This window comes from Kogia breviceps, chromosome 16 (genome assembly GCF_026419965.1).
Source record: "Kogia breviceps isolate mKogBre1 chromosome 16, mKogBre1 haplotype 1, whole genome shotgun sequence".
Lineage (NCBI taxonomy): Eukaryota > Metazoa > Chordata > Mammalia > Artiodactyla > Physeteridae > Kogia > Kogia breviceps.
Window position 1 is genome coordinate 55,315,872 of NC_081325.1, and position 17,635 is coordinate 55,333,506.

Consider the following 17,635-nt stretch of genomic DNA (forward strand, 5'->3'; position numbering starts at 1 on the left):
GCTGTGGGGTTGGGGGGAGACATGGAGAGTTACTAATCAATGGGAATAAAATTTCAGTTAAACAAAATGAAAAAATAAAGTGTTGAAATCTACATTTCTCTCTCGGTACTTCCTTCTCTATTTCTATTTTCTCGCCCAAACACAAAAATAAAACAAAGAAAAAAATCTTAAATTTGCCCTACCATTTAACTAATTTTGTTTGCCAAATGCAAAAGCCACTGAGCCATTTTTTTTTCCTCCATCTTATAAGCAGCGTTTAACTCTCTGTACCATATGCTCCTTCATCAAACGCTCCTACTCTTTGCTTCCAAGAATTTACATCTACCTCATTGGCTGTTACTTCCCAGTCTTCTTTGCTGGATCCCGCACTGTTGGATCAAACTGTATTTGGGATTCTTTGGGCTTAGTGTTGAGCCTCATTAACCCCTTAATTTCTCTAACTTACGCAAAATGAACTCAAATAATATTTACAGTTTAAATATTATCAACATATTAATGACTTCCAAATTTAAATGTCCAGGTCTCACCTCACCTGTAAATTCAAGTAAAAATTTCCTAATACTAGTTAAAATTTTCATTTTCAAGTCGAGTAGCCATCTTAACAACATTAATGAGTTCAAAACAGAACTTCTTCTTTAATTCAAATCTGTTCCCATCTGTTTTCTGTCTTAGTAAATTGTATTACCATCCAAATAACTATTAAAGGCAAAATTAGAATTCCAACTGACCATCCTACATTCAGCTAATCAAATCATCAGCTAATTTTATAACATTTACCTTCAAAGCAAAAAACAAATTTCCATTAACTTTTCTTCAAATCCATTTCTATTAACCTAATCCAATCCAATCCAATCCAATATAAACCAATCTACCATCACTTCTTACCTGATATTACCATTTATATGACCTTCCCAACTCCATCCTTGCTCTGTAGTCACATTGATTTTTATTAAAATAAAAATATTATTTTATTTTCCAATATACAACTATTGAATGGCTTTCCATTACCCTTACAAGAAACCCCAAATTCTTAGCCCTTGTCTACAATGCCCATCATGACCTGCCCTTGCCTTCTTTACTGGCTTTAAGCTACCCTTGTATACATTTCCTTAAGCTTCTGCCATATTGGCATCTTTTAGCTTCTTTGAATATACAAAACTTAGTTCTTAGTGTTTTTTCTGGAATATTCTTGCTTTAAATCCCAACCTAATTCTCTTGTATTGATTACACATGTCTCCAAAGACTGTTCTTTCTATTTTTTGTTGGCTTCTACTGCTTTCCTCTAGAATGTAGGATCCATAGGTTCTGGGACTTTTAATAATGGAGACAGTTTTGAGTTTCTATTGTTGAGAGTAGTTGGAGGCCAAATATCAACATTCAATAACTCATATATATACTAATATGTATAAAATAGATAACTAATAAGAACCTGCAGTATAAAAAATAAATAAATAAAATTCAAATAAAAAAATTCAATAACTCACTGTTGAATGGTAAGTAATTTTACCTGATTTTGAAACATTAAATGACGCTGTGCCTTCTTGACTATTAAACTGAAGAAAATATTACATATTGCATTAGGACTTGACTTATCAATGTACTATTTTTCGAAGATTGAAAAGAAAGGCATGGTTTCTTTAGAAAGGTGTTGTTTTACAATACAGTCTGAAGATACATAAAGAAAAAGGGAGTAGCATTGACAGATGGTGAACTTAATGGCCCTCCTTTTGTAACAGAAGAGAAATGCAAAGCTCCATAACAGAGTGTGATTTGGGAAGTAACCAACAGACACAGTGTGAGGCTCTTTTATGAGAAGAGTATCTGAGATGTTAAAACCTCTCTGTGGGATTGCCTCTCTTCTTCCAAACCCTACGATGGAAAAAGCACTCTTTTGAAGCTCTTATCTTTTCAGTTTGGCCAGCATGGTTGCAAAAAAAGAAAGATGTTTCCAGCCTCTTGGATTATCCAGGGAAGTTATTTCTCAGCTTTCTGGAAGAAGTTGAAGGCAGTGGAAATGTTACAACCCTGAAAGATAACCCAGACCTCCATGACTGAATTAACTCAGATGCAAAAATACTTTTCTAAAACAGGTTGTGCCAAGTGGCACTGCAGCTTTAAAATTCCGCTGGGGGGAGAGCTCAGTCTTGCTGATTTAATTACTAGGCTTTGACTGACCTTATTTGTTTAGATTTTGCTGTACTGAGTGCTGCTGTGGAATCCTGCTTAAATTTATTTAGTGGTATTGAAAGAAAAAAACGATGGCACTATATCTGTTAAAAATAACAATAACAAAGAAGAGATTTGTACAGCTAAGAAATATCTTATTTTGGAAAGACCACTTAAAAAAAAATTCCCAGATGCTTGTCTGGTCATACAAGCCAAAGAAAGAGAATTGTTGGTAGTTAAAAAGTAATTCATCGAAGTGAGTGCAGCTGTAGCATTGGCTTTACTGCCAGACCCGGTGTGATCTATAGAAGCAAATCCTAATTGTTTCAAGTGAAAAAAAAATTCTTTACTCATGAAAATAAGTCTGAAATGTTTATTTCATGTATAAAAACACTGGTGAATTTTTAGCAATGAAATTGTAAAGAAGAAAGAAGAGTTTGCCAATCTGGCAAATATTAGCCTATATATATGTGCAGCTGAACAGTTATTTACAAACTATTCTAAAATAAGCATGTGAATATTGAAAAGCCAGTTTTATTCCCTATTGTATCTCTTGAGTTTAAATGGCTTGAAAATAAGGAGTTTGAAAAAGGAAAAAAAAAAAAAGCATTTAAATTATTTATTTATTTTGGCTTTTAAATATTGATAATACTTTAAAACTTGGTATTGAAATATCATTGAAGCTATGAATATTTTATTGACCTTCTTTAGGCATTTTCTTTACCAAGGATTGTTTCCACACCCTTCAAAGCAAAGGTTTCTATGTGGTGAATACTTTCCATCCCCGCTGAGGGTAAATGTTTTTAGTCGGTACCTCCCAGATTTCTTTGGGCTATTACTTGCTTTGTCTTGTCGCACTTTAAATATTTTTTCTATTTTGGTACTTACCCTAATTTTGAAACTACTTATTTTAATTTTTTTTTCTCCTCCAAGAGACTACTATTTTTTGCAGGTCAAAGCAGGAAACATTTTCACGTTAGTTGTATATGCCTCAAGTTCACACATCACTTTAAGTGCAGAGCTGAGTCTTGCTACCTAGTAGAGCACTGGTTATGTAAAATGAGTGAAGAAAGAAGTGATAAATTTTATATAAATTCCTAGAATTTATTTTTGTTTTTATTATCAGATATTCTACTTAAATATATTAGTATTTTTGAATGTATAAGAAATATTGGTACAGGGGTTATATTTATTAATCAAAGTTGATTACTTGCAATAAAGGTGGTTTATTGCTGTACCTTAATTTACTAAATAAATATAGGGAATCTAACAGACTTACATTCAAACTATATAATAGATTCATTGGGAAACTGCACTAACCACAATTTACTTTAAAACAAAGTTGTTAGAATTCAGATATTCTAAGAGGTGAAGAATAGACTTATTCACTGTCAGAGTATATATATATATATATATGAAATTTTTAGGTATCTTAACTGTAAAGAACTATCTCCTGACCTGTTCATAAATTTCATGTTGAATCATTAAGCTAAATTATTAATAAAAATACTCTTCTGTATTTAAAATGTAGAATATTAAAAAGAGGAATTTAAAGCTTTTAGGGGTTTTAATGTCTACTGTAGTTTTAAAAGTTACTAAAAAAAACCCCCTAAAACTGTACATGGAAATAGTATAAGTTGTTGGAGGTATAAAGGAGTTACAAAAAAGCACACTGGAAATCCTAAATTAAAAATTAAAACACATTTTTCATTTAATAAATATGTTTTGGGGCACTCTATGTATCAATTACTGAGAATACAAAACATATTTAGCCTTTGTTTTCACAGTTTACCCAGTAGTGAGGGTGGGGCGAGAACAATAAACATGAATGGGTGAATGAATAAATGAATGAATGGATGAATATCAGGTAGTGATATGTGAATGAAGAGAAATGAAGCAAGTCAAAGAGAAAACGGCAACTGGGGGTCAACTGATAAGGGTTCACCTGAGCAGAGACTTGAAGTGTGGGAGCAAATTATTTGGGTAGCTGAGGGAAGAGTGTTTGGGGCAGAGGGAATGGTTTGGCAAAGGCACTGTGGCAGTACATCCCTGGATTTTTCCATAAACACAAGGTGGCCTGTGCACCTGAAATAAAATGAGTGAGATGGAGACGGACTACCAGATCAGAGAAGTGGTCTTGCACAACATCAGGCAGGGCTGTCTAGCTTATGGAGGTATATTTGACTTTCATTCTGAATAAAGTGTGAAGCCACTAGATGGTTTGGAGTCAAGGAAAATTTCTCATTGTTTTAAAAAGAGCATCTGCCTAGCTTTATTAAGAATGAAATATAGAAGGACAAAGATGGAAGCAGTGAGACTGGAAGCAGTAAAACTGGTGACCAAAGTTTGATAGTTAGCTGGAATGCCCTAGTGTGACCATACCTGCTGTTTATGACAACTGTCTTTTAGAACTTGCCTCTCTTAGATTTATTGTGTTTGAGATCATAAGGTCATAACTTTTAGAATTCCTACATTAAAATTTTGAAAGCTATCAGCTGGTTTTTGTTGAGTAAAGTATATGCTGTATGAAAGCTCAGATTTCTGTGAATTTCTTTCACATTTCTTTGAATTTCTTTCACATTTCTTATTTCTTTTATTTTTGGTATTGTTTCTGAACTACTATCTCTTCATCTTCTCAACATGACAATTTATACAAATACATATATGACAGTCGGGACAAAATGGTGGAGTAGGAAAATCCTGGGCTCACTTCCTCCCATGGACACACTAAATTTACAGCTACATATAGAGCAGAAATCTCTGAGAATGACCTGAAAACTAACAGAAAAGATTTTCCACAACTGAGTGAGAGAAAAAGCCAGATTGAGACAGGTAGGAGGGGCGGAGACGCAGTTTGGCTGGGACCGATATTCCTAACATCCAAATTGGAAAGGAATAAGTAAAACTGTCACTCTTTGCAAATTATATGATACTAAGTGTAGAAAACCCTAAAGACTCCACCAAAAAATTATTAGAACTAATAAATGAATTCAATAAATTTTCAGGATACAAAATTAATATACTGAAATCTGTTGCATTTCTATATGCTAATAGTGATCTATCACAAAGAGAAATTAAGAAAACAATTCCGTTTACAATAACACTAAAAAGAATAAAGTACCTAAGAATAAATTTAACCCAGGAGGTGAAAGACCTGAACTCTGAAAACTATAGGATATTGAGGAAAGAAATTGAAGAGGACACAAATAAATGGAAAGATATAACATGCTTATGGGTTGGAAGAATCAATATGGCTAAAATGTCCATGCTACCCAAAGCAATCTACAGATTCATTGTAAACTCTATCAAAATACCAATGGCATTTCTCACAGAACTAGAACAAATAATCCTAAAATATGTATAGAACTACAAAAGACCCCAAATAGCCAAAGCAGTCTTAAGAAAGAAGAACAAACTTAGGGGTATCACACGTCCTGATTTCAAACTATACTACAAAGCTACAGGAATCAAAACAGCATGGTACTGTCACAAAAACAGAAATATAGATCAACAGAACAGAATAGAGAGCCCTGAAAGAAACCCATGCTTACATGGTCAACTAATCTATGACCAAAAAGTCAAGACTATACAATGATAAAAAGACAGCCTCTTCAATAAATTATGTTGATAACACAGAACAACCACATGCAAAAGAAGCAAACTGGGCCACTTTCTTACACCATATACAAAAATAAGCTGAAATGGATTAAAGACTTAAATGTAAGACCTGGAACCATAAAACTCCTAAAAAAAAATAGGTGATATGCTCTTTAACATTGGTCTTATGAATATTTCTTTAGACTGGTGTCCTCAGGCAAGGGCAACTAAAACAAAAATAAAGGAGACTACATCAAAATAAAAAGCTTTTGCATGGTAAAGGAAACCATCAAGAAAATGAAAAAGCAGCTTACTAAATGAAGAAAACATTTGCAAATAATATATCTGATAAGGGGTTAATATTCAAACTACATAATCATACAAATTAATAACAGAAAACCCCAAACAATCTCATTAAGAAATGGGCAGAGGACCTGAATAAACATTTTTCTAAAGACAGCCTACAAATGGCCAACAGGTACATGAAAAGATATGCAACCTCACTTTCATCAGGAAAATGCAAATCAAAACGACAATGAGATATCATCTCATACCTGTAAGAATGGCTATGATACTAAAGACGTGTTGGCAAGGATGTGGAGAAAAGGGAACAATTGTGTGCTGTTTCTGAGAATGTAAATTGGTGCAGCCACTATAGAAAGCAGTATGAAGGTTCCTCAAAAAAAATTAAAGATGGAAGTATCATATGATCATGCAATTCCACTTCTGGGTATTTACCTGAAGAAAACAAATACATGAATCTGATAAGATATGTGCACCCCTATGTTCACTGCAGCATGATTTACAACAGCCAAGATATGGAAGCAGCCTAAGTGTCTATCGATGGATAAATATACAATGAAATATTATATTTTATGGCTGAATATACTCAGCCATAAAAAAAAGAATGAAATCATGCCATTTGTGAAAACCTGGATGGATCTAGATAGTATTATGCTAAGTGAACTAAGTCAGACAAAGACAAATACTATACGATTTCACTTTTATGTGCAATCTAAAAAATAAAACAAACAAAACAAAAGACAAACAAAGTCTCATAGATACAGAGAACAAACATGTGGTTTCCAGTGAGGAGAGGTGTGAAGAATTGGGTGAAACAGGTGAAGGGGATTAAGAGTTACAAACTTAATAAGTCATGGAGATATAATACAGAGCATAATGAATATAGCCAATAATACTGTAGTAATTGTGTATGGTGACATACGGTTACTAGACTTATCATGGTGATCATTTTGTAATGTATTTAAATGTCAAATCACTATGTTGTACAACTGAAACTAACATAATATTGTACATTAACTATACATAAATTTTAAAATACATGTAGTTTTCCCCTAATATTCATTTACTATGTGTCAGGCACTATACATAAACTACAACAAGCCTGTCAGGCAGGTGTTATCCATCCCCTTCTTAATGATGCAATATGAAGCACTTCGAAGTTAATCAATCTGCCTAATTTTCTATTATTGAAACAGAAGATTTGACATTCAGACCCAGCTCTGTTTGCTACCAGGCTCTGATACTTTTTCCCTCAGTTCAGTGGAAGTTCCTTGCAGTGTGGCCTATTGATACAGCAGAATGTAAGCAGAAGACATAGTAATTCTGAAATGCAAAATCACTTCCAAAATAAAAAGATTTAAGAAGCCCAAAGTTATGCTTTGGCTCAACATATATTTACTGAAACTTCACTTCTATACCACTCAATTGTTTTCTAGCATAATGATAGCTATAAAACACATACATGGAAATTAGAAATAATCTAGCCGGTCCTGTAATTTTCAGAGCAGGAAACTAGACAACAGAATTGATTAAATTATTTTTTTTAAATATTGACAAATGGTGGCATATTTCATATACAAAATTCTCCCAAAGTACTGCTTATTACTTATGTTTTCTATCTCAGCCACATGTCATAGCCTGTACATAAGAAATAACCCACTTTCAAATTTGCACATTGTATCAACTTTTTCTCTATGTATTAGGAATTATGTGATTGTTGCTAGTCAAAATTACTTTTGAGATTTTGCAGTCTTTCTTTTGGTATAACAATAAATATATCCAGTTTCTGGCACTTAATGAGAAAGAAATTTAAGACTAACCAACTATTTGCTTGTACAGTTCATTTCTGTAAAGCATAGTCTGCAAAGCCTTGTAAATCCACAAAAATAAAAACTCCTAGTAATTTATCCAGCTATTTTTATATTTTTGATATACTTGAATGACCAAAAGATATATTTTTTCAATTTATTTGTTGAAAAAGGTTGCTGGATGTTTAATTGAATTACCTATTTTTCAAATTATTAATAAATGAGTTATAAAAAAAGATGTTATCGCAGGAAATATAAATTTTTTCCTCTAAGAAAAAAGTTGCCTTTTTACATTAGCTTAGTAGGTTGGAAGTAACATGCATTTTAAAAGTATGGTAAATATGACTTGCCTGAGAAGTAGTCAATGAAATAAGTGGTATCCTGGGGTAATTTCAAAGAACAACTCTTCTAAAAATCAGTAAATACTGTTGACGTTTACCTTGGAATTTTCCTCTAGATTTTTGTTTTATTTTTTTGACATCTTTATTGGAGTATAATTGCTTTTCAATGTTGTGTTAGTTTCTGCTATATAACAAAGTGAATCAGCTATATTAATACATATATCCCCATATCCCCTCCCTCTTGCGTCTCCCTCCCAAAAGTTGTACATTGTCTGACTGTAGAAAATGTAACCACAGTTCCTTAGAATTGTTAAAACATTCTTTTAAATTACATTTTTGAGAATTTATTCAAAATACATGCTAATTGGCATCTTTCTAAGATATCAACAAGTTATATTAAGATGTTTAAAATGTCTACTTTCTTTTAGAAAAGGTGATAAACCTTTCGATGAATCACTTGCACTTAAAATAGTTTTCTAAAAGAAGCTTTCCCTAAGTCCGAAATATATTTGAGAAATAAAATGCATATTAACTTGTCATACGTATAGTACGTATGGTCATTCGCGTTTTCAAGTATTCCTTTATAGTATCCATGGGGATATTTGGAAAGAGAGTGTTCCAGACAAGAAGAACAAGTGAAAACCCCAACAGGACTTTGATTGCATTTATTTGCATCCCATTGAGAAAGGGGCAGAGCAACGTGAAATGAGGTCGGAGAAATTGTGAGACACTACAGATCTTATATTCTATATAAAAGACATTAGAATATCTGTGGATGGAGATGGGAAGCATTGGAAAGCTTGAGCAGAGAAATGATGGGATCTGAATTGCATTTTAATGAGTACACTGAATTAGTCACTGAAAAAAAATGAATGTCAGACATTTCAGATCAGAAGGAGACTTGTCATTTTAAAGAATGGAATTGAAAAACTAAAACATTTCTCAGGTTTCAGTGACATTCATAATTCGGAAAAAAATTCAATCTTTAAAATATTTTCCAGCACCTGACTTGGTAAGTGAAAACTACGTGTATTTTTGGGAAGAATAATTAACATATAATATTATGTTATTTTCATGTGTACATCATTACCACCAACTCAAACCACTGCCAACTCTACCTTCATTGTGACAAATCAGATGAAAATTAGAAAACAAACAAAAACAAATTTCAGTAAAATTGTTTACTAGTTTTTCTTATAGGGACTTGGGGATAGAAACTGGTTTCAACCCAAAAGGAACTAGCTAGTATGTTTGCTTTTTTATTCTGCCACTTGATGAACCTAGCAACTTGATGAAGGCGAGGACTTTATCACGAGTCAATACATATTTTAACATACAAAATAATTTATAATTGTGGGTAGGGACATTTTGGCTTCCTAGATGCTTGTAGATATTTTATCTTCTTGTGGGTAGGTAAGGATAGACTGAATAGAAGGCTCGGAGAGTCACACTTTAAACTTTATTGCATGCAATTAGGAAAACCATTTACAGTAATAAATCTCTACTCTAGCTTCCACTTAACAATCTATTTATGCCTTGATTCTTAGCTATCTACTATTCTTAAATTTCTGGGTATTTATTCCTTGCACAGAGATATTAATCTATCTCTGGGTTTTTGGGGGTTTTTTTGAAAACATGAACTCAGTGCTTTCAAGTTGCATATCATCTGATTCCTCTAAACAATTTGTTTCCAAAACGTACCATCTGATAAAATAATTTTCATCCTATACTTAATGTAAGTCAGGAAGGAAATATACTATAATGTTAAATGGGATAATGGATAATTTCAGAGTCTTACTGCATGATATGAAATAACTATTGTGCAGTTAGAAAGGCTGGTTGAAAATTACATTTATAAAGTAGATGTTGCACAGAGTACAGTTCTTCTGTCCTAATTTACCACTGTTAGTGAAAAAAAATGTGGAATTATAGAACCATATAATGTAAAGGAAATTTCAACAAACTTGTGGTACATTCTTCTGAGTGTCCTGGAAATGAATCTTTACATTCTTAAATACAACAGAGAAATAGACATTGAAAATTTTATATCTGTGGTTTTCAAAGGTCACTTACATAATTTAAATGTTTGTTTTGCACAAACATAGTGTAATATGAGGAAGAAAACATCATACTATTTCAGCATACAATTAAGTATTTCAGCATACTATTAAGCAATACATTCATATCTAAATCAGTCCTGTAACGAATTGAAACAAGAATAAATTCCCTGTCTATGTATTTTCAGTATTTCCTTATTATAACTCCAAACTGCTGAGAGAACATGAAAATGGCATTTCAAAGTAAAATGAAATTTATATTTTTGTTTCTATTATTGATTGAATTATTTCTTATATTGTTTACTTAGATGCTAAATTTATTTTATGTATGTTCTCTTGATCGCATTTCTAAGTAAAATTAAATATGAAATATTGCTTACTATAGTAGTATGGTTAAGATTACAAGATATTATGGAAATGAAAACAAAAGCTCTTTGATTTATAGTTCTTTTAAATCCCGTTTGAACCGATTTCCACTCAGTTAACAAATGCAAAATTAAAAAACTGTCTCCTCCCCCGCCAACTAAGCACAAATGGACTTTGAGAAATTTAATTTTTATTTCAAAAGTAAAAGAAATGTTCAAACAAAGAACTTCATTTCAGCAGCTTACATCACAAGACTTTAACAGGCTTTCCTTCCACCTCTCACTATTCATCACAGGCTGTTCCACCATAAATCTACTTTCCAGCTCATTAATCTTGTTACTATATTTTTACATTGCGTGACACAAGAATTAAAGTCATTTTGATACATTTGGTCAATTAATTCAACTATGTTATACCTAAAATAATATTTGCTTTCCAAAATATACAAAATATAAGGCTTTTATATCTTCTGGCTTCTCTAAGAAAAGCAGGGATACTACACAGACATGAAAACGAATCAAGAAGGTTTTCATTTCATTCATTCATTCATTTATTTAATAAATATTTATTAAGACTCTATATGTGTTGAATATTATGTGAGGCATTTGGATACACTGGTGAACTAAGCACTCATTAATTTTCTCATGCTGTTTATGGCCTAACCAATAGAATTGACTGCATATTTACTCCACGATGTGCAGTATTCTAAGAATGTCTCTGAAAACTGACCAACATTTGGAACATTTCTGAAGCTCGAGATTATTGTTAGACACAACCAACCTATTGGATTCAGGGGTATGAGGAGGCCACTTGGAACAACACAGCAAGTTTTAAGCAAATTTTAAATGTTATGTAGTATTTTTTCTTAATCTGTGTATCTGAGTGTGTAATTCTGCATATTGGGAAAAGACAAATTTTTTAAAGTTGGATTCAATTTAAATTATGTTCTATGAATATGACCTTTTAACTTTTACTTAATTTTTAAATGTTATGTGTTCAACAAGTGCTAAAATATGATTGATGATTAAAGAGGCAAAGAAGACAAAATCTATTCAAGGAAGTATTGATTATTTGGTTATCACACCTGGATTTTTTACTGCTTGGAAAGAAAATAAAGCAGCCGAGTTCCTAATTTACATTTTCTAAACAACCAGTAATCTCAAAACTGCTTAGAAGCAGTGTTTCCCAATCCTAGGACTATTGACATTTTGGGCTGGATAACTCTTTGTTGAAGGGGTCTGTTCATGCATTGTAGGATGATTAGTAGTGTCTCTGGTCTCCACACACTAGATTAAAATAGTTTACCCAGTTCGCCTCCCCAATTTGTGACAACTAAAAATGTCTCCAGATCCTGCCAATTGAACCCTGCAAGGGATACAAATTGCCTTGGCTGACAACAAATGATGTAGAAAAGCTGTCTCAGCAAACCATAATTTTGATAAAAGTACTTTGATCTATGTTATCTTTTGCTTTCATAGTCTAAATAAAATTTGCAACATTAAAAGCTTAATTTCAATGTGCATAAACTCATTCTAGATTGTAAAATGGATTATTTTATTATTATGAATTGAGTATTTTAAATAATATTAAGTATAAAATGAAAAAGCCCCTTTTTTTTAGTTTTGTTAAATAGGTAAAATCGATAAACCTTACATGAGAAACATGTAATTGCCTCATCTGTCAAATGAAGATACTGCTTTTAAAGTAAATATTCATGGGAGAGCATTTTAATAGTTAACACTGTTTCTAATAAAACTTCCTGAAAAAATTGCAAGTGTCAAAACTTACTTGAAATACATTGATTTGTGCCTATGACTTGAGTATTTTCTCATTCAAGTATTTTTATTATGAACAAATCTTATTATTATGGACTTGTATATGGCTTCAAAAAGTCCATCAAGTGTTATATTTCTTTGTTTAGCCTTCCACAGTCCCTTATGTTTGTGAAGTTTTGTAAATGTCACAGGAAGGAATGTTGGTATTGTTGGAGCTTATAAGGTTGAGAAAAATTCTCAGTTACACTGTTGCAATTAATTGAAGCTGCTTATCATATTCTATCTAATAATTGGCCATTTAGCTTACATCTAAGAAAGTATCTCCTAAACAATATTTTTCTGTACAATATTCACAAATACACTGTCACAAATAATAAATATTTTTAAACAAAAAAGTAATGCTAATGAAGACCATTTTATATGTTTAGGCTTTTTCTTATGTATCCCTCAATATTTCATTAATTATTTTCATTTAACTTACTTAATTACCCCTCATCCCATAAATGTAATCTTTAGTTATTCAGAGTTTCAGTGTTAATTTTTATTTGGAAGTTAAGATACAATTTTAAGTTATTACTTGGAAAAGTCACTAGTCAAATTTTATATTTTAAATGAATTTACCTTCTTTTCATATAATTTATTCATTATCTTTGTTGGACATTATTTCTAAACTGTCTTCAGTTTCTTATACTTAACAGATAATTAAATATTTCAAATTAAATGCAATATTTCATGTGCAGCCTTACTAGTTTTTAGGAATTCGTGTATTTATTTCTCATTGCTAGAAATTATATATTATGATGTTAGCTATTCCTTGTACCATTTTACCATGTTTTAAGTTTCTCCTCTTAACTTGTAACACTAACTAACCATCTTAGCAGCATCCTGTAGAGACCACAAACTTATGGATAACTTCTCATACAGATGTGAAACTTGTAGTAATATTAACATGTATTTAAGGTATTTCTACATCCATTAAGGCTATAAATAAATACTTCATGCTACTTTTTAGTTATCCATGGTTATGTGAGACTAGCAAATGCATTTGAAATTTTCTTTTTAACCCTTTCCTTTAAAAAATTTAGCAACAAATTTTATTAATATTTTGATAATACTCTTTCTGTTTACTATGCATTATTGCCATGTTACTTTTCCAAAATTTTATGCTGACTTTGCTAATCATCTCAAATCCCATCCTAAATAGGGAAATACTGGAACAGAACTGAAGTTTTTTGGATTATAGCACTAACCTCCAGGCAACTGAAAGGAAATGGAAAAACCGTGTGGAAACAGAGATGACAGTCTTAGGAAGGTGCCCATTCTGGGGAGATGGTGGTGAGCTGGAACAAAAGAGGCACCCCTTGGAATCTTGATGGTAAAAAATAGAAGGATTTCATAGGTCATAAGGAAACAACTATTCTCAAGCAGAAGAAACAGCCCTCTCTTCCCCAAGATAAACAGAGGTACCATCTAGTAAAGACACTGCATCTAGTAAAGAAACAGTTGTTACTGGAGGTCCAGAACATTGAAATTCCATTGCTTACCTATCATGAAGGCAAAAATACAAAATCATGTCAAAATACTCAGTAAGACTGTAAGAAATCCTCACCCATAGTAGGTGGTAAGTATACATTTGTTGGTTGAACTAATCTTAATAAATATTGAGCACCTTCTGAGCTCCTTGTCAGAAAGCAGGTAAGAAAATGAGATATAACATCAAGAAAAATAGCTGTGACCCTGTTTTCATGGAGTTTAATCTTTAGCTGATATCAGAAAAGTTAGAGAGGTTGTATATGGTATCCTCTATATGGCAGGTATATATTTTCTCTTGAAAGACTCTGAGTAGATCAGAAATTTAAGGTGATGGAAAAGTTGTTCACCATGATTATGGCCAAACGGCATTCAACAGTCAATCTCAGGAAATTTATTGCTGTGAACGAAGAAAAAATGGAAACAATGCCTGTTTCTCCAATTTTTACACTCTTGACCCCAAAGGCCTGTACAGTATCCCTTAGAATAGATATACTTGAAAATAAATAGAATGCTAGCAAATCTTCTTGAGCAGAAGATTGTGCTGGAACTCTGCCAATACTTACAGCTTGGTTTAGGTCAAAACATTCATAAGGGGGTTCAAGGCATTATTGAAGTATGAAGGAACTGCTATATGACAAGTGCTATAATCATACCTCATGACTAGGCCTTGGTCCTTTTCCTTTTATTGTTTGTCTCCCTCCTCTGTCATCTACTCTCAGTATCTACCCTCCAAGGTTGTTATATGCAACAAAGCTACTAATTACTGCTAATCATTATCCATTAAATTGCCTTACCATGTTCCCACAGTTAAAGGTTATTAACTCTAGAAATTAAAATATAAAACAAGCAAGCCTTTCATAATCTTTAATAGATGATAATGTTTACAGTCCTATTAAAGAACTTTTAGCCTATAAATATCAGTATTTTTACCTCCCATCATAATACATAGTGAGATAAATTAGAAATATTCTTATAAAATTAAACTCAAACTAACCAGACTATAGTTGTAAGTAATAAGGTGCAATATTTCTTTCTATTGAGGGACTCCTTTTATTTAGACTACTTTAACCAAGTATTGGTGGGCTATCATTTAGAATTCCTGCCATTTTATGTTCTATTATCTGTGAAAACAAGTTATAAAATATACAAACCAGCAAGTGGAAGAAATGCCATTTTGGTCCACAGAGTTTGAAAAAATGTAAAGCTAATTTCAAATCCCTACTAATCTGGTTTCAGTCATCAATTTTCCTCCCCTTCCTCTCTTCCTCCCTTCCTTCCTTCTTTCCTTCCTTCCTTCCTTCTTCCTTCCTTTCTCTCTCTCTCTCTCTCTCTCTCTCTCTCTCCTCTCTCACTCTTTCTTTTTTGTCATAACACTCTTTCACATTCCTATGGAGATCCTGAGGTTTTTACAACCTGCCAATGCTCCAGAGGAATCTTCTATTTCTCTCTACCCATGATATTGCTCCCTTGAAAGCCAAAGATGACTTTGCAGCTTTTGGGCTCTTCTTGAAAGAACAGAAAACTTCCCAGTGTCCAGCCTCCTTTGGTAACAAGAAGGTATATTCCCTCCTAGGATATACCACCTATTCTGAGGGATTATCAAAATGGTGGGTGGCCAAAAATCTGGTGAAAATCTGTAATAAAATTTTAATGGCTGAAAGACAATTTACCAAGTACCTAGGTCATTATATTATAAAATTTACTTATTTACCAAATATAATTTTTTTGAAGTATAGTATTTGTAAGATTTACTACTTATAGAGAATATAATGGCTTTAAAAGCTTCTGAGTCTTCCTCCTGAATTGTAATTGGTCAGCTCAGACTTACAGTTTAGTTTAATTTTAATTGTAATTTTTTTCTATTTGCCTGCACAAGTTTTACCACACTAATTCCACTGTGAACAAAGTACAGTATACTCTGATTTTTTTCTAGACTTTGGACTTATTATGTCTTTTGGAAAGGCATTTCTTGTGAGTTTTGGTTTTAAAATGTTTATGAAGGTTGAATGTCAATGCTTTATAAATGATGACATTTTCTCAACTTCAGCACATTTTGAATCCTAATTTGGAAATGTAACTGAATCAATCTAATGTACAGTTTGCGTACATTGAAAAACCATGAAACGATGTTCAGTATCTGAAATATGAATACATACAAACTGGCATTCAATTCAGCTACCCCTCAAAATCACTGCTAATTGGCTGAATCAAAGTTTGAGATTTTTTAAAAACCACATTAAAATTAAAACTGAACTGAACTAAAACCTCAAAAATATTCCTAGGTTCTTGAAACCATCCTATGCAGTACACTTTGCTAAAAACTTTGTAAATACTTAACAGGAACATGTCTTGTGATACTGTGCAACTTGGCCACATAATGAGTTGTTCTGAGTGAATTTATTAACAGTGAAATGATTTTCAAAATAAAAGGCACTTCCCCAATGGGACACTTAGCGAAGTCTCATAAATAAGTGTGAGCTTTCACACTACAACATAAATGAGGCTTGTTTCCAGTAGCTTCCTCTACATGTCTTCAAAAAACTTTTTACGCAAGGATTTATTTAAAAGGCCTGGTTCATCCATTGGATTCGAAAACATAAGGAAAATGTCTAATAAATATGGAAAACAATTACAAATTGAAATTTTAATGAGTCATTTTGCTACATCAGAATGTAATGAAATTATGAATAATGTAAGAAGTTATACAACCACGGTAATTATTTTCCTGTCAAATGACTGAAGTTTGTCCTGTACCCACACTGTAAAATTATTTTAAACAATTTGGAGATAAAGAATAAGTGTGGGGCTTCCCTGGTGGCGCAGTGGTTGACAGTCCGCCTGCCGATGCAGGGGGACACGGGTTTGTGGCCCGGTCCGGGAAGATCCCACATGACGCGGATCAGCTGGGCCCGTGAGCCATGGCCGCTGAGCCTGCGCGTCCGGAGCCTGTGCTCCGCAACGGGAGAGGCCATAACAGTGAGAGGCCCGCGTAACGCAAAAAAAAAAAAAAAAAAAAAAAAAAGAATAAGTGTGCTAGTGATTGTATTAGCTAGTTATCCATTCTATAAAATTGTCTGAGGAAGAGTTAAAGCATATTTATACCTTCTCTGTATTTAATTATTGCTGAAGTATATCTATTTGATATTTTTAGTGAAATATTACATATACTCTCCTTGCCAAAGGTCAAAGGAAAGAGTTTAGGAAAATGACATTTGAGAGTGTGATCAAAGACCTAAACAAACATGTATTTTACATTAAATTTGTGGCTTGCTTCTTCTACTATTCAAACCATTTAAGGAAGATAGTGGACTCACCTCTTTTGTATTCTTCAGATAACTTTATTAGGGACCGCTGAAAGAATTTTCTTGCTTCTCTAAGAATACTTAAGTTTTCCTGAGGAAAGAAAATTAGAGTCTGGTTATGATAATGTTAATAATAGCAATAGTCACAAGGAGCTATACTACATAGGAGAGGGGCATGGTCCATATTTGAGGATCAGGGATTAAAATATGATATATAATTTGGAACAAAAACTAGAATTTAAGAATGATTTGAGATCATAGAAAAGGGAAAATATTCCAGCAATGTAAAGAAATTTTAATAGATGTCTCTGAAACTAGGGCTTAGATGCTGTTTAAAGCCTTTAGTGTGTTCTCTTTTATGCAAAGGGGCACACACACACACACACA

At 32.7% G+C, this 17,635-nt stretch overlaps 1 long non-coding RNA gene across 1 annotated transcript in view; it reads right to left on the reverse strand.

The window, feature by feature from the left end:
- LOC136792762 (uncharacterized) overlaps nt 1-17,341 on the reverse strand; it is a 614,703-nt gene extending 597,362 nt beyond the window's left edge. The window contains exon 1 of the long non-coding RNA XR_010837119.1: nt 17,261-17,341. This is a non-coding gene — a long non-coding RNA (uncharacterized lncRNA). The remainder of the gene's footprint in view (nt 1-17,260) is intronic.
- Nucleotides 17,342-17,635: the final 294 nt, after the last annotated feature.